Here is an 18,152-nt window from a genome sequence, read left to right as displayed (position 1 = left end):
TGTTGTTGGGACAGCACTTGTTGTCGTTGGTGCGTTAGTAGTTGTCGTTGGGGCATCAGTAGTTGTCGTTGGGGTGTCAGTAGTTGTCGTTGGGGCGGCACTTGTTGTTGTTCGGGCAGCAGTTGTCGTTGGGGTGTCAGTAGTTGTCGTTTGGGCATCAGTAGTTGTCGTTGGGGTGTCAGTAGTTGTCGTTGGGGCGGCACTTGTTGTTGTTCGGGCAGCAGTTGTCGTTGGGGTGTCAGTAGTTGTCGTTGGGGCATCAGTAGTTGTCGTTGGGGTGTCAGTAGTTGTCGTTGGGGCGGCACCTGTTGTTGTTCGGGCAGCAGTTGTCGCTGGGGTGTCAGAAGTTGTCGTTGGGGCGGCAGTCGTTGTTGGGGCGGCAGTCGTTGTCGTTGGAGCGCCAGTAGTTGTTGTTGGGGCATCAGTAGTTGTCGTTGGGGTGGCAGTCGTTGTTGTTGGGACGGCACTTGTTGTCGTTGGTGCGTTAGTAGTTGTCGTTGGGGCATCAGTAGTTGTCGTTGGGGTGTCAGTAGTTGTCGTTGGGGCGGCACTTGTTGTCGTTGGGGCATCAGTAGTTGTCGTTGGGGTGTCAGTAGTTGTCGTTGGGGCGGCACCTGTTGTTGTTCGGGCAGCAGTTGTCGTTGGGGTGTCAGTAGTTGTCGTTGGGGCGGCAGTCGTTGTTGGGGCGGCAGTCGTTGTCGTTGGGGTGTCAGTAGTTGTCGTTGGGGCATCAGTAGTTGTCGTTGGGGTGTCAGTAGTTGTCGTTGGGGCGGCACTTGTTGTCGTTGGGGCATCAGTAGTTGTCGTTGGGGTGTCAGTCGTTGTCGTTGGAGCGCCAGCAGTTGTCGTTGGGGAGCCAGTAGTTGTCGTTAGGGTGGCAGTCGTTGTTGTTGGGACGGCACTTGTTGTCGTTGGTGCGTTAGTAGTTGTCGTTGGGGCATCAGTAGTTGTCGTTGGGGCGGCACCTGTTGTTGTTCGGGCAGCAGTTGTCGTTGGGGTGTCGGTAGTTGTCGTTGGGGCGGCAGTCGTTGTTGGGGCGGCAGTCGTTGTCGTTGGAGCGCCAGTAGTTGTCGTTGGGGAGCCAGTAGTTGTCGTTAGGGTGGCAGTCGTTGTTGTTGGGACAGCACTTGTTGTCGTTGGTGCGTTAGTAGTTGTCGTTGGGGCATCAGTAGTTGTCGTTGGGGTGTCAGTAGTTGTCGTTGGGGCGGCACTTGTTGTTGTTCGGGCAGCAGTTGTCGTTGGGGTGTCAGTAGTTGTCGTTTGGGCATCAGTAGTTGTCGTTGGGGTGTCAGTAGTTGTCGTTGGGGCGGCACTTGTTGTTGTTCGGGCAGCAGTTGTCGTTGGGGTGTCAGTAGTTGTCGTTGGGGCATCAGTAGTTGTCGTTGGGGCGGCACCTGTTGTTGTTCGGGCAGCAGTTGTCGTTGGGGTGTCAGTAGTTGTCGTTGGTGCGGCAGTCGTTGTTGGGGCGGCAGTCGTTGTCGTTGGAGCGCCAGTAGTTGTCGTTGGGGAGCCAGTAGTTGTCGTTGGGGAGCCAGTAGTTGTCGTTAGGGTGGCAGTCGTTGTTGTTGGGGCGGCACTTGTTGTTGTTCGGGCAGCAGTTGTCGTTGGGGTGTCAGTAGTTGTCGTTGGGGCATCAGTAGTTATCGTTGGGGTGTCAGTAGTTGTCGTTGGGGCGGCACTTGTTGTTGTTCGGGCAGCAGTTGTCGTTGGGGTGTCAGTAGTTGTCGTTGGGGCATCAGTAGTTGTCGTTGGGGTGTCAGTAGTTGTCGTTGGGGCGGCACTTGTTGTTGTTCGGGCAGCAGTTGTCGTTGGGGTGTCAGTAGTTGTCGTTGGGGCATCAGTAGTTGTCGTTGGGGTGTCAGTAGTTATCCTTGGGGCGGCACTTGTTGTTCGGGCAGCAGTTGTTGTTGGGGTGTCAGTAGTTGTCGTTGGGGCACCAGTAGTTGGCGTTGGAGCGCCAGTTGTTGTTTGGGCGCCAGTAGTTGTTGTTAAGGCGGCAGTCGTTGATGTTGGGGCAACAGTTGTCGATAAAGGAATGGTCGTTGTCGTCATGGTTGTCGTTGGGGCGGCACTTGTTGTTGTCCGGGCAGCAGTTGTCGTTGGGGTGGCAGTTGTTGTCGTTGGGGCGGCACTTGTTGTCGTTGGGGTGTCAGTAGTTGTCGTTGAGGCGCCAGTAGTTGACGTTGGGGCGCCAGTAGTTGACGTTGGGGCGGCAGTTGTAGTTGGAGGAATGGTTGTTGTCATTGGAGGAATGGTTATTGTCGTCAGGGTTGTCGTTGGGGCGATGCTTGTTGTTGGGGCGGCAGTAGTTGTCGTTGGGGCGGCTGTCGTTGTCGTTGGGGCGCCAGTAGTTGTCGTTGGGGCGCCAGTAGTTGACGTTGGGGCGGCAGTTGTAGTTGGAGGAATGGATGTTGTCATTGGAGGAATGGTTTTTGTCGTCAGGGTTGTCGTTGGGGCGGCACTTGTTGTTGTTCGGGCAGCAGTTGTCGTTGGGGTGGCAGTCGTTGTCGTTTGGGCGGCACTTGTTGTCGTTGGTGCGTTAGTAGTTGTCGTTCGGGCAGCAGTTGTCGTTGGGGTGTCAGTAGTTGTCGTTAGGGCGGCAGTCATTGTTGTTGGGGCTGCAGTCGTTGTCATTGGGACGGCAGTTGTTGTCGTTGGTGCGTTAGTAGTTGTCGTTGGGGCGTCAGTAGTTGTCGTTGGGGCGGCAGTTGATGTTTTGGCCGCAGTTGACGTTGGAGCAATGGTTGTTGTCGTTGGTGATGCAGTTGTTGTTACCGGTATTGTGGTTGTTGTTTGAGCTGCAGTTGTTGATGTTTGGGCGGAAGTTGTTGTTTGGGCAGTAGTTGTTGTTTGGGCTGCAGTTGTTTCGGCGGTAGTTGTCGTTGGAGAAATGGTTGCCGTTGTGGGAGCCATAGTTTTTGGGGCTGTAGTTGTGATTGTTGCTGTGGTAGTTCCAAGCTTTTGGATCTTTTTCACACTGACTGTTCCATTCAGGAGATTTTGTCTAAAAATCTAAATGGAGAGAAAACTGAAATTTGTATGTTGTATATGCATTGCCGTTGAGAATGTTTGCTGTAGAGCCTTCACAAAATAACCAATTTCCACATTCTGTTTGACATACCTGTTCCACATGTTTAATGATTGTTTTATTGCTGAACTCTCCAAAGAATGTTATCTTCATCTGTAGATGTACCAAGCCTGAAGGGGTAAAAAAAACACTAAATCAGAAAATTAATAAAAGACAAACAATTTACAAAATGGGACTTGAACTTTTAAAGATAATTATGTGAATCATTGATAATTTAAATTGTATTTACAACTAGCTTTGGTGTCAGTTAGTTGGAAATAAAATTTAGAAAGTTTTTGTGCAGCATTGCAACCATTCAAAGCCCCGTAATGCTATTACTACCCTGGTTGCATTAGGCAGTATATGCTCTTCCTCTGTCATCTGCTAGGATTCCCGTCTGTGTGCTCCTCTGTTGTTTTCCCCTGTCTGTTGTTGTTTTGTAGGGCCATGTGCTTATGTTTTGTTTTTATGTCAGCCAGTTTTCACCCCTGTGTTCCGCCCACAACCACGCCCCTCGCCGCAGCTGTAACTCATTCCGGTAATCGCCACCTGCTGTGGTTAAATACCACGGCGTTTCTCCTACGCGGCGTCAGTCCGTCCAGTTACCAGTCTGGTCACGTAAGTCGGAACTCCGTATCATTGCATATCGTAACCCCTCCTTTGTTTGCTGTTTCCTCTGCCGCTCAGCGCCGTAGACCTGTGCCCCTTCCTTCACTGTGTCGGACCCCTGGCCACCACACAGTTGTGCCGTCCTGGCCGTGAGAGAGAGAGCGGTTGAGTTGCCCTCCCATCTCCGAAGACTGCCTTTACCGGCGTCGGTCGAGTTGCCCTCCCGACTCCGGTGGAGAAGGAGTGACCTTTTGTCCACCGGACAGTTAGCCGCGTTTAGTTTGTTTATACTTTGTTTTTCCTTCTGCATATCTAAATAAAGTCCTTTGCTGGATTGAACCTGCTGTGTGGCGTGCATTTGGGTCCCCCTCGACATCATCCCATAACATCATCGCCATCATCCTCTCTCTCTTTTTTTCTTTCAGTCTCCTCATTTAACTGCCTGTGCGTTAACCTTAAGTGGTTAACATGATCAAAGAACCACAGTGGTGAGATTTTGTAGTAATTGCAAGATTATCCACTTCACCGTGTCACCACCCAAACACAAACACTCACACAAGCAAGGACGAAGACCAGGGCCCTATTCCTCGTACGTGGTTGAACTAAGTCGATCAAATGTCCTATTATCCAGCTTAAATTAACTCGATGATTGACATCAGGCTATCTCGGTTCCTCAAAGGCTGATCCGCGCTTAAACAGTCTCGTTAATTTGAACCAGATGTCAGACAACAGGATCGTTGCGCGTGTCCGTCCTACTTCAAAAGGGGGAAGCGTCGATCACCGAAACCATGATTTTCTACCAGTACAACGGCAAATAAACGCAAAGAAAGAGCCTCTTTTTACTCCGCTGACGAGCAGGAGATGATCATGAACGCATATGAGGAATTCAAGACCATAATCATGGCAAAATCTAACGCTGCGAGGGCTAGACGAGAAGCATGGCAAAATATCGCAGACGTCATTAAATGCGCAAGTGTTGGGAAAATGTATAGGTTAATTTTAAGTGCCTCATCACCCCAATCAATCAGATGATATTTCTTTAAATCTGCCTGCTGGCAGTAGGCTTAATGGAATGCATCATCCAATGAGATCTATAGCGAAAATAATTATATCAACTCTATCAGAATAAGTAGATAAAAACAAGCCCAAAGAGTATCTAATAGATACGAATTAATAGATACTTATGAGGATATATGTAGGTGTATGCACTTATGTATCATGTACTATATATATATATATATATATGTGTGTATATACATGTATGTGTAGATTACCATATAGAATAGGAGTTTGAATATGTGTGTGTGAATCTGTGTATGGGCGGATCAGTGTGTATTATTCATAATAAGCAGTAAAAATAAATTGTGTGTAATTCTCTCTATTCGTATCATGAGTCCATCTTAATCATGTTCTACAGTAATGCTATGCTATGCTATGGTGTACTAATAATACTGTCATATCATTATGAGTGCTGTCAACCATCATGTAGTTCAACCAGCCATCAAGAGGACACGGGAGCAAGTAAAACTAAGCACAAAAACATTATTTAGAATAGTGATCAATACAACATGTGCCATGGTAATGTAATGAACACATCCATACGTTTCTTAATCGCCAAATAAACTTTATGAACAGCACGGCATGCAGCGGCTTTCCCGATGTTCTCCGCGTCACCGACACTGTACAAACATGAACCACTCGCAAAAAAGCGCGAGGCTGTGATACAGTCCGTGAGACAGTAGATGGCGTGTGGTGTTCAATGTACGGCTCGAGTAGGTCTTTAAATAAATGATTCCTTGTCGGCAGAATCGATAGCGCTCGTACAGGAAGTCATCATGATGTGATAACGGATCTTGGCGATCTCGAAGAACTCTCTCCCTATAAAACGCTAATCTGACTAATATCGCTTCCTCATCGATGGATCTCTGAGGAAGGGAGCTGACACTTTTCCCCGGGGGAGTGGCAGCTTATCCAGCGGATCTAGCTCAAGCCTGCTCTGGAGCAGGTTCAAGCTTATGGATGTGTTGCTATGGTGATTTTTCCAAACTTGCTTCGAGGAACCGAAAAGCCTCACTTATGTAATCTCATCCTGGAAATTATCCGGCTAACTCAGTTAGCCACGTACGAGGAATAGGGCCCAGATGATGAAGTTGTTGGCGTTGTACAACATCTTTGTCCCACCAAAGTCAAGTTATTTTTAGTCAGAACATACCAAAATCCAGACCAAAGTAAAATACAAACAATCAAAGCCACAAAAGTATCACTAGAATATTTACCTTGTCCAGAGGATGCATGTACATATTCAAACAAAAATATCAAACAAAGTATTTTTCTTTCCATGATGAGTTACAGGTTCAGACAAGTGCTTCGTAAATGAGTTGTTGTTGTAGAGTGTGGATTACTCCTCCCTCAGCGAGGGAGGGACATGGCATTGATGACGGAGGATACTTTTATATAACTTGTAAAACTAGTTGATGCCTACAACACTCCATTGAGGAACTCCTTGGTTTTAAAAGCCGGTGTCAAGTAACTATCAATTAAATAGAGATACAATTATCTCAATTAACATGAGTTAAACAATTAAAATGCCATTGCTCTTAACAAAGCCATTACTGGAAACCCTCATCAAGGTTGTCAAACAGGTTTCTTATTCATGTCATGGAATTTCTTTCTGCATCTTCTGTCTCCGTTTTTTGTTAATTCAAACTCTACCATTCTCAGTTGTGGGCCGTCAGGGCCAGCTAAGCCTTCTCTGCTGGCCTAGACAGAATGACAAAGTTATAGCTGTTTTATAATTTAATCATTTTTCATAAATACACTACATGTATTACAATTATTTTTCCCATTAGCTTATTTTCTCATTGCACAGCTACTGTCTTCCTCAGTTGCTCTGCTTCCAGCCTGCAGCACTGCTTCCAGCACAGCTTGTTTTAAGGAGAGCTTTAATACAATCAGATTTCACCCATATGTCTCTATGTAAGAGAGGCCTGATGCCCTTTAGGTAGACTTTGTAGTTTAAGTAAATGGAGACGATATTGTTGATTGTCATAGACTTCAACCAATCAGATCTTTATTTTGACATGTTGGGCATATTCTTTGACGTGCCAGAGCATTCTCAGTAGCCTACAAGTACGTCAGCATTAATGTGCGGCTGGCTCAGCAATAACGTGCGCCGTGATTGGTCAGCGGGCTAGCGGCGACTGATATAAAGCAGAAACTGAAGCTAGCTAGCAGAACTTAGTAGTAGTGGTGAGAGTTCAAGGTGAAAGATATGTAAGAATTTATGACATATGTAGCGTTTTGCTTGGTGTAGATTCTTTGTTTTTTAACTCTCAATGGTTGAAGGAGGAGGAGAAACGGATTTGGGAGTTACTGGCAACGCCTTTCTGGAGAAGGATATTTCAGGAATAGCTGAACACGGCACAAAAGAACGGCAGGACACTTACAAGCTACGGTGAAAAGGAGGTCCAATCAATTTTGGATTGCTGTGATTAATTTGTTCTGTATCATAGTTTTAGTTATATTAGATATAAAACTATAAACAAGAATTAGTCAAAAACAAAATGGTGAATTAATCTAGTGTTTATCTGTAAGGACTGTTTTCCAGTTTGTTGTTTTGAATTGACACTGTTCCACCTAATTAGAGAGAACCTGACCACAAACCTGTTTGCTTCCAGCAGGGGGCCTTTGTTGCATGAAATTTCCTTTTCACACCCTTGTTTTCTGTCAACTATTCAAACAAAAATGTAACCTCTGCAGGGCATGTCTGAGGATTTTACAAAGACGGCCAATTCATTTTTAAATGCCAAAGAAACAGGTCTGACGAATCTACATTTGTGGAAATATTTTTCCAGCCAATTCAAATTGTTGACAGGATACTCAACTTTCGTTTCATAATGCAAATAATACTTGACTTCTTTCTTTAACAGGCTAATAGATATTTTTCAAAATAAGATATTCTTTGTGACATTAGGAATAATGTCAATTCAATGTTATTTAAAATCAAACGGTAAGTATTTTGTGGTCGATTTTCACAATTAGGAAGATTAGAGATGAATTTTAATGTCATATTCACCTCGCCTTGAATTCATTTTCCAGGATGCGAGCATGTCAGGCGCATAGCTGCCTCACGCCTCCACCTGCGCACTCGAGCTCTTCCTGCAGAGGGCAGCAGCAGGGGCTGCAGACCTGTTGGCGCTGCTGAGCAGAGCTGTGCGTGAAGGCCTTGGCTTTAAACGTTTCCAGACGGAGGGAGATGGAGAGGGTGGCTGCATAGACGTGGTGACAAGTTTCTGAAGTGGATGGATTATTGAGGTTCTGCTGAAATTGACTTTGTGGAGAAAGCCAAGCATAAGTGCTGGTCTGTGATCACAATAACTCCTCCGACCTGATTAGTAAGCCTAGATTAATGTTTGTATTGTTTAAAACCTCTTGGACCCGAGCAAGCTCAAAAGGTCTCCGTTCGGTTCTGAGGCTCGGTTCCGAATGTCGCAGAATGGACTTTTCATCAAGAAATAAGAGAATTATTTTTTTTTTTTCGAAAAAAGTCTCCTTAATGTAATCATGTTAACCATTTTACACACTGCAAACACCATTATAAACTATTCTACTAACTAACTAAGAAGATCCGCCACAATATCATGTATTTTACGCCAGAGCCGGCAAGCCAACTACTCAGATATTATTTATTTTATCATGATTTGTTTTTTCAGCCCTGACCGCACGTCCCTGGTTGAGTTCGTTAAGAGCTCTCTAGGAAGCAGTGTTCCTGTGTATGTTTCTGGTGCTTTTATTGTGGAAGGTGAGACGGAAAGAGTTGGAGAGAAAAGAGGTTCTGGCAAAGTGTGTGAGAAGTGAATAAAGTTGCTGCCATCTTGGCGCAGAACACGGAGCCCAGGTTTCAGGTATTATCTATATTTTGAGTCAATTGTTTAGAGTTAGTATTTTGTGGAAACATTACACTATAAGTACGAGAGCAGGTGTATTCAATTAATATACAACGAGGTCCAGTTAGAGAGAATATCCTCACACAAAGGTACATCCGGAACATCACAATAATGTCTAACATGTGCTTTTATTTAGTGCCATGATTATTGAAGTAGCCTATCAGTTGTATTAACGTCTGTATGTAGTCAACAACTGACTATCAAATCAAATAAAGAAAGTTCAATCTCAACAATATTTATCGTCAGTTTTCAAATTTAACTGGATGAATAATAAATACTCTAATAATAAATAAATGTTCTTCTCTCATTTCAAATAGTAGTGGCGCTTCACATTGGCCGCTTTTAATAATCTCCCGGGCCTCTGAACATATGAGACATACTGGTTCTTCCATTGGAAGAATGAAGATATACGAGTCTGTCTGTTCTTGGTTTCGCTGTCCACATTGCTCTTTTTGGAGAACGACATGTGAAATAGCTTCTCTGACTCACATACTATTTAATTATAATACACTATGATCCTTGCAAAAAAACAATTATGCAATAATGAACTATAATGAACTTGAATTTATAAGTCATAATGAAATGCTTTGTTTTTTTATGAATATATTATATATATGAGTGTTTATAACTGTCAGTATTTAGTGCTATGAGCAGATTATAATGCGTTATAGACATGGGCGTCAGAAAAGGTGTTGACATTTGGTCACCTCAAGAGAAATATTTTTCAAATCTTCTGAGTTCTCAACTCTCTTGTTCTGCAGCTGCAGTGAAAGACATCGACCGCTACCAGGAGAAAATCACCGTCTCCCTCCAACAGGCCTCTCTTTCTCCCAACTTGGAGCACATCAAACTGGGTGTCGTTCCTCGGGAGGAGCTGCCCATACACTACAGGTAAATACACAACATGACGTGATAAAATACTACAAAATATACAACTCTGAACTTACAAAACCAACACTTATTTTAAAAAATAAACTATATAAAGTGAATTCAAATATGCTTGAAATGTTTGTTGTGTGAGTAACACTGAAGCTTTCTTTACTGAACACAAATTGACACATTTGTATTGAATTTGTTTCAGGATGAAGGGATACGGGATGTAGATTAATCAAAAAGTATATCAAACTGGTATATCTGTTGCTGCGCTTCATTATGTCACACAGATAAACTGAGTTCACGACTCATTCAAATGTAAAAAATGTCTTTGTTATCACCAGAGAATACAAATATGTTCTGATTGTAGCATGCAATCATCTGTGTTTCGTGTTTTTCTTTTACATCAAGTTAGGCTATGTTCAGACTGTATGCAAAACATCATTGCAACATCATTTCACCCTCCAAACAATCGCGCCGTCAAGCCGCGGTGCAGAACTGAAGGCTGGCAAACATTGCGATGCTCCCTGTTGCAGTCATGGAGAGATACAAAATGCCAGCAGACAATGTTTATTTCGGAGTCTGAACACAGACTGTTGTTCTCCATTGTGCTCTGCTAGTAGCGAGTGACACAAAAAAGACACTTTGAGATCTGATTTGAGCGGCCAGTGTCTGGAAATCACATCTGTAGAAATCCGATTGGAATCGCATTTCAAACCAGCTCCAAATGTGGTTTGAATCCAATTTGCAAAAAGTTTTTGTGCTGTCCCGACTTCATAAAATCAATCTGGATACAGTCTAGATATGCCTAATAAATGCCAAAAGACGGAATAGGGCTGGCAGCCTGAACAAAGCCGAAGTGTTCAGTTAATTGGAAATGTTAGTCATATCTTATTACAGAAACCACAACCGTGCCTGTCATAACTTGTCTATGTTGCAATAAAAAGCTGCCAGAGATAACAGAAAGGGAACTCATTTATGAACTACACAACAGATATATGATGCAGAAAATGGCAGTAATGTTCAAATGTCCTTGTACATATTCACATAATTGTCTCTTTTACACATTTAGACTCTAAATTTGACTTTATAATCTCTCTGTTTGCAATAGTAATGTGTTCAAAAATCTAGTTCGTGATACCACAAAACCAGCAGAAGTCATAAAAAAAGAACATGGAAATAAGTCCTTGTCAGAGCATTATTGTATCTCAGTTGTGATAGTCCCTGTAGATAGAAGGATTGAATTCTCTTTTTAAGACGTTTTTTAATTAGTTTTTTCTTTCTGTGTCTTTCCTTCATTGGATATTCTCAGGTATGCTAACAAAGGCAGCATCATGAAGGCTATAACAGACTTTGAACTGGCCATGAAGAGCTGTCCAGATCACCGCAACGCCAAGAAGTACCTCTGCCAGACGCTGGTGGAGAGAGGAAAACAGTAAGCACTGATAATGGTTCAGAGGTGTAAGATCTTCCAAAGTGTGGAGAATTACAGTATTAAGAAGCATTATTTAGTAGAATTTATAGCACCCCTAGTGGTGAATAAAATTGTCACAATGATGAGAATGTAAATTATGTTAAGAGTCACAATATATTTACTTATGGAATGTAATATAGGTTTACAGGATGTTTACTTATAGAAGATATTATATGTTTGCAATAAGTTTACTTGTAGGAGTCTTAATCATAATCATTGGAAGTATTGAACCAAAGTACAGTCACATAGGTTAGGGGGTTCTGAGCCATGAGGCAGAGAGATCAAAGGGGAGATAGGGTCAGTGAGGAATGCAGAGGACAGGCTCTTCACGACCATATAAGGGAATAGGTCGAGGACCAGAGACATCAAAGGAGACATCAAAGGGGACACAGAGGTGCTGGACAAATGACCAACAAAGGAGGAGGAGAACCGGAGACAACTGAAGGGAAGCAGACGCCCATAAAACAACAGAGAGGACTCCTGGGTAAGACCATGCGGTCCCAGGTCAGAGGTGATGTCAGAGGTGATGTCACAAGGAGCCAGCCACTGAGATGAGCAACGGACCGATAGAGGTGGGGTCAGATCATTCGGAAACCAATCACTGACCCCGGATGACGGCCTTTATGTTTTGCGACAGCGTGGGACGCTTTCCGCCCATCAAAGAACATAAAAAGAATGTTTGAGAGAGAAAGTTTCAGTTCTCGGCAATATTCGTTTTTCAGCTAACTGACCAGGTCGGATCTGTGAGTGAAATTGCACGTGGACTCTGTTCTCGAGAACATTAACATGCATGGTGTATTTCAGATTGCATTTGTAAAACATTAGGTTGCAATTGAGTGCACCAGTTTGCATTGTTTACCTTCGTGGTTGCAGTTGTATCTGCTATCTTTTTATTAAATACTATTTTTGACTTTTAATTGGATCCAGTTCGTTTTTGATTAGTCTCCGTTGCTGGAAGTCAGCAGCGGCGAAAGTTTGCAGCCTACCTCCTCTCGTGAAGTTCCAGCCTCGACAAAAGTAATAGCAATCAAGCAGTTTTAATCTGTCCTGGTTGTTTAGGGGAATAAAGAAACATGCTGACGTTGCTATTATAGTCTCCAGAATGAAGATTGCTTTTGTGCTCTTGCCGTTTCTTGCCTCTGTGCTGCAGGCAAAAGCAGCATTTTCCTGCTGACATTACTTGTGTTATTAATTCATTAATCTTTGACCTTACTTACTCAGAGGTCTCTTGTGTTTGTGTGTCTCTAGGCTGGAGGAACAGGAGAAACTAGTAACAGCAGAGGGATTGTACAGGAGAGCTCTATCTCTGGATGACTCAAACCCTGAGGCGCAAGAGGCCCTGCGCAAGATCACAGACACTATACAGGTGAGCAGGCCACCACCCACACACACACAAACACACACATACATACACTCAACGGGTTGGGGAAAAGTTGGCGAGTATACACTGTGTGTACTTAAGGCTTAACTATTATAGAACTTGCCAACAATGTCAAAGCTTTGTTAAGTCTACATATCAATGAAGTATGACTTCAAAAAATGACACACACATTTCACGACTAGCTGGTGAACATAGTGAAGTAATTAGCAACTAAAGAGACAGATTTCTCAGAATAGAGGTCAAGTTCAATTTTATTCATGCATGGCCTGTCAAATTGGTTCCCTGTTGGCCACTCCACACTCTCTGATCATTCACCAATCATGGGAATAAAATGTCTGTGATTCACACAGAAAGGACTGAAACTTCTGTGTTTCTGCTAATGGTTGACCAGCTTAATGTTAGTTAAAGATTAATATTAAAACATAAAACATTCCTGGTTTGTTTATACACAGTATCACACAGCTATAAACTGGTCGGGGTCATACATCTACCTGAAACATTTAAATCTGTTTCATTTTATCAGCAAAACAATTCTTTGCTTTTAAATAATCTTTTTTTAAATTATTTTCATGCAACGAAAGTCATGAAAAAACAGTTGAATATGGCCACTGAGGATACACACATGCATTCTTCAAAGTCCTCTGGACGAAGGACTCAGTCCTTGGTAGAATTCAAAGTATCCTCAACACGGGAACACTTCCTGGACATTAACAAGCACACAAAGTCTGTTAACACCTACACCTTCTAATAAAGTCCAACCAGTCAAAGAGGTGAAAACGTCTGTGGGGGTACCGGGGGGGTGGAGGGACTTAACATTATCTGGACCAGAGCACCGTGGAGTGCTGTCCACGGTGCCGAATCTAGTCTGAAAGCGTTTACCAGGCCATGTTGCATGTGTTATTAAAACGTTCGTATTTCAAGTACAGCTCACAACTTCCTCTTACACTGAATTTTGTGCACAAACGCATACATGTTCCCGACACTGTTTGGTTTGTAATACTGATGAAGTGCTTTGGTGTATGTGTGTGTGTGTCTGCGACCCTGGGACTCTGCCCTTTGACCCTCCAACTGCCATGGTCTTGTCACCTGCCTTGCTGGTGTGAAAATAAATAAACGGCACAATGACAACGACTCCTCCACTGGACACACGTGTTTGCCGCGCCCCTGACCCAAATACGGTAACGTTGAAACCTTCTCTGTCTCAATGGGGAACAAATGATGTTTGTTTTCTCTGCACATCTCTGCCTGTACCTCTGTCCATCCATCTATTTCTCTGCCAACTACTGTTCTCTTGGATCACACCACTTTTTCTTGTGGTAAATATGTGACTCTCTGTATATATTTCTCGATCATTCTGTCATCTGGTGTGTGATCGTTAACGCTCTTCTGTCCTTTTCAAACCTTTGACTTGCCTCCTCCTCACCATACCTTTTTACTCCACCACTAATAAATGAATGAATGAATGGCTGAATACCGATCAATTTCGGGGTCTCCGTTGCATGTCTTGGGGCATTGCGTGTTTGATTGTGTCTCCGTGGACCTTTTGCCTGCCATTGTCCTGTCTTGCTTTGCCCGGCGACGATAAAGAAATCGATTCGCCTGCGAGAAGAAGCGCTGGATAAGGAGCAGGACAAAGCTACGAGCAGCCAGATCAGTGCCGAGAAATTGCGTAAGATCTTAAAAGAGGAGAAGAGGTGAGTCGACTCTGATCTTTAGAAAGTGTGGCAGGTAAATATACTGCAGATGAAGCCATGCAAGTCATTTCGTAACTTCAAAGCATCAGTTTTTTAATGAGAATAAAATGTTTAGTGAATGTCTTTTTTTTTTTTTACAGGATGAAGAAAAAACGGAAGAGATTGGTCTGCGCACTCGAGCTCTTCCTGCAGATGGGAGCAGCAGGGGCTGCAGACCTGTTGGCGCTGCTGAGCAGAGCCGTGCGTGAAGGCCTTGGCTTTAAACGTTTCCAGACAGATGAAGAGGGTGGCTGCATAGACATGGTGACAAGTTTCTGAAGTGGATGGATTATTGAGGTCCTGCTGAAATTGACTTTGTGGAGCTCAAAGATTTCTGTAAAATACAAACAATGTGTAAAGAAAGCCAAGCATAGGTGCTGGTCTGTGAACAGTTTGTCACTATAACTCACCCGACCTGATTAGTAAGCCTAGATTAATGTTTGTATTGTTTAAGGCTTTATTCATTCAGAGTCGGGCATATAATAGCAGCTATTCACATACTTTCATTTGATTTGTTTCATGGGAACAATTGTCTTTCAGAAGGAATGGTTTACGAGTTTTGGCTGTTGTGGATCAGATATGATGAATTATGTCAACATACTGTACTCAGTTGTTGACACAGATAAAGGAAACTCCATAGATTAATTCTTCAAGTTAAGATTGTCATCAATGTTTTATTTTAATCTTTTAATAGTTAATCCAATATACTAAACTGTGATAAAGATTGCACCACACTGCGTCTTTTTGACATCTTACAAATAGCTAGTTTATTGCCTTGTTTCTCTGCTGATATTTATACATTGATAGATAGAGGAAATGTTTTACAAAATGAATGGCAATTCATTAGAACTTTCAGATGATATTATACTTTTTTTGTATTTTCACATAATGTTTTGAAGCAGATCTGGACAATAGATGTGTGTATATATAATTATATTTGCTTTAAAATCAAAGGTTTAAACGGGTCTCTTTTTAAAGAATTTATTAAAAAAATCAAAGAATAAGTACTTCAAATAGATCTCTCTTCATTCATTTCTTGAAATGGCATACATAACATGAAATCACATCAAAGCAAATCTTGTCTTATAAATCTAGTGTTACATCAAAGCAAAACCAGAAAGTCTATAATGCCTATATATCCTTAAATTATTCATATTATGAGAGTAGTAAGCAGAAGGAAAAATTACGAATAATAATAACAGCAGCAGTGGCTATAGTAGAATTAATATTTATAACTTTTTGCAGTGCATTCACATTCTGGTTAGGAAGATACATTCTATAAGCTTGAAAAATAAGTTATAGTTGGCACAAGGCAAACGGATTCATATTCCTCGAACATGTGCATTTTGTCAGCAACATCTGACAGACCATTCATTTCTTCCTTTTCACGGTTCAATCGTCAAACACTTTGTATGAGACACTCACCAAGGTTATTGTTGCCAGTGTTTATGTGAAACGTTTCCTCATTCATGATGAAAGTGCAGTGTTTCCTGGCAGCTCCTCCTCCAGTTACAGAGCATGGGAATTATTGACACCTGTTTAAAACCTCTTTGACAGATCAGATTGCTTGGTTTGAGCTTCCCATTCTACTGTGCACATTCAATGCACATCTTCAGTTCTTGGGGATATTGTTCAGGCATTATAAATTGAAAATAGGTCCTCATGTTGACCCAAGAGTTTGACTAAACCTCTGTGTTTAATCAAAAAAACGTTTTGTTCAAACACCTGGAGCAATCAAGATACTTCTGATAATTTTGAGATACTGGTTGTAGATCACACAGTGGAGTACAAAGACATTTGATATGGTATGCCCAAATTATCGAAAGGCTCTTTCCAGATATGAAGAAACAATTAAGGTGAACCACCAGTTGACATTGTGTTGAAACAATTCTACCAGCGTGAACCGCTGTCTTTAAACATCAACATGACGCTTCTATTGGGCAACTCTAACCCTTTGAATGTTTGCCACGTTGATTTTGTGAGTTGTTCCATTCAGGAGCTGCTTTTCAAAGAACTAAATTGAGAGAAAACACAGAGAATATACATCAGGAGATTAATCTCATTCCCGTCACCCCACCCTTTATCATGAGTGAATTAATTACCATTGATAATGTTAGCTGAAGATACTTCGCAAAACGGTTAATTTACACATTCTGTTTTACATACCTCTTTAACATGTTCAATGATGGTTCCGTTGCTAACCTCTCCAAAGACAGTTATCCTCATCTGAAGGGCCAGTAATACAAAGCCTGTAGGTAATAAAAAGCATTTTTGAGATACATTTTTCTACTCAGCTTGTAAAACTTTACTCAATTTATTTTTCTCAAATTAGTTTTCATACGTGTTAACAGTCAATGCCATATATATATATATATATATATATATATTTCCGTATACATCCAAAGACAAGGCAGTAACAAATTAACGATTAGCATGGTGAATGGCAACTGTAAAATACCACACTGTAGACTTAAAAGGCTGTCAACCCTGGAACACTTTACAAACTGAAATAAAATGAATTCCAGATATTAAATATTTCACTACAAAGGTTCATTGCTAGCTACAGGAAAACCAAGGCCGTACCCAATTTTAGCTAATTGAAATGTTATTAACCTTGGCGTATGGTATATCCATTTGTCTATTGTGAAACGTGTGATCTTAATTTACTGTATCTCCGTATTTGTATTTCATTATTGTTTTAATGATAGTGAAGCTTTATATTTTAACTACACTTTACTTTTATAAGCCCAACTAGATATCTGAAGATTAGTAATAGCGATAGACGACTTATGCAGCATATTAGTTTCTGCATTGACTATATTATCCATTACATGTTCTTATTCATTTCTTTTGTTAATTGACATTGTTTTCAGTTTCAGGACCCAATCAAATGAGTACAGCTATGCTTGGAGTCAAAATATATTCTATGATCTTTCTTTGTCAGTGTGAGCTTAACCATCAACTATTTCTTTGATAAATATTTTATTAATACGCAGTAGAGAAAATTCCTGTATTATTGACAATGTGGAAAGAAAGGGAAAGATATAGATGTCAAAAATCATGGAGTCACAAGCCTTTGTTTGCAGCCATAGTTGTGGGGGCCGCAGTTGATGGGGACGCAGCTGTTGATGTTGAGGCAACAGTTGTTGTCTTGGCGGCAGGTATTGTTGTGGCGGCAGTTGTTGTTGATGGGGTGGCAGCTGTTGTTTGGGCGGCAGTTGTTGGGGCTGCAGTTGTCGTTGCAGATTCAGTTGTTGTTGTTGGGGTGGCAGCTGTTGTTTGGGCGGCAGTTGTTGGGGCTGCAGTTGTCGTTGCAGATTCAGTTGTTGGGACGGCAGTTGTTGATGTTAGGACAGCTGTTGTTGGGGCAATAGTTGTTTGGACGGCAGTTGTTGGGGCTGCAGTAGTCGTTGCAGCTTCAGTTGTTGTTGGGGCGGCAGTTGTTGTTGTGGCGGCAGTTGTAGAGGCTGCAATTGTCGTTGCAGCTTCAGTTGTTGTTGTTGTGGCTCCAGTTGTTGTTAGGGCAAGAGTCGTCGTTGGGGCAACAGTTGTTGTTGTGGCTGCAGTTGTTGTTGTTGGGGCCAAAGTCGTTGTCGTTGGGGCAACAGGTGTTATTTGGGCTGCAGTTGTTGTTGTGGCTCCAGTTGTTGTTAGGGCAAGAGTCGTCGTTGGGGCAACAGTTGTTGTTGGGGCTGCAGTTGTTGTTGTTGGGGCCAAAGTCGTTGTCGTTGGGGCAACAGTTGTTGTTGTGGCTGCAGTTGTTGTTGTGGCTCCAGTTGTTGTTAGGGCAAGAGTCGTCGTTGGGGCAACAGTTGTTGTTGTGGCTGCAGTTGTTGTTGTTGGGGCCAAAGTCGTTGTCGTTGGGGCAACAGGTGTTGTTGGGGCTGCAGTTGTTGTTGTGGCTCCAGTTGTTGTTAGGGCAAGAGTCGTCGTTGGGGCAACAGTTGTTGTTGTGGCTGCAGTTGTTGTTGTTGGGGCCAAAGTCGTTGTCGTTGGGGCAACAGGTGTTATTTGGGCTGCAGATGTTGTTGTGGCTCCAGTTGTTGTTAGGGCAAGAGTCGTCGTTGGG

The 18,152-nt window shown here is 42.5% G+C and overlaps 1 long non-coding RNA gene across 1 annotated transcript; it reads right to left on the bottom strand.

Moving 5' to 3' along the window:
* Positions 1 to 15,048: 15,048 nt before the first annotated feature.
* On the bottom strand, positions 15,049 to 17,708 carry LOC306694555. Its single transcript, XR_013767048.1, has 3 exons — positions 17,158 to 17,708; positions 16,250 to 16,332; positions 15,049 to 16,097 (listed from the first exon to the last, which is right to left on the bottom strand). It is a non-coding gene; the product is annotated as an uncharacterized lncRNA (long non-coding RNA).
* Between the last annotated feature and the right edge of the window lie 444 nt (positions 17,709 to 18,152).

Source organism: Pholis gunnellus (assembly GCF_910591455.1).
Source record: "Pholis gunnellus genome assembly, chromosome: 4".
NCBI lineage: Eukaryota > Metazoa > Chordata > Actinopteri > Perciformes > Pholidae > Pholis > Pholis gunnellus.
Note: the sequence above shows the minus strand (reverse complement) of the source record. Positions and strands in the feature narration are given on the sequence as shown.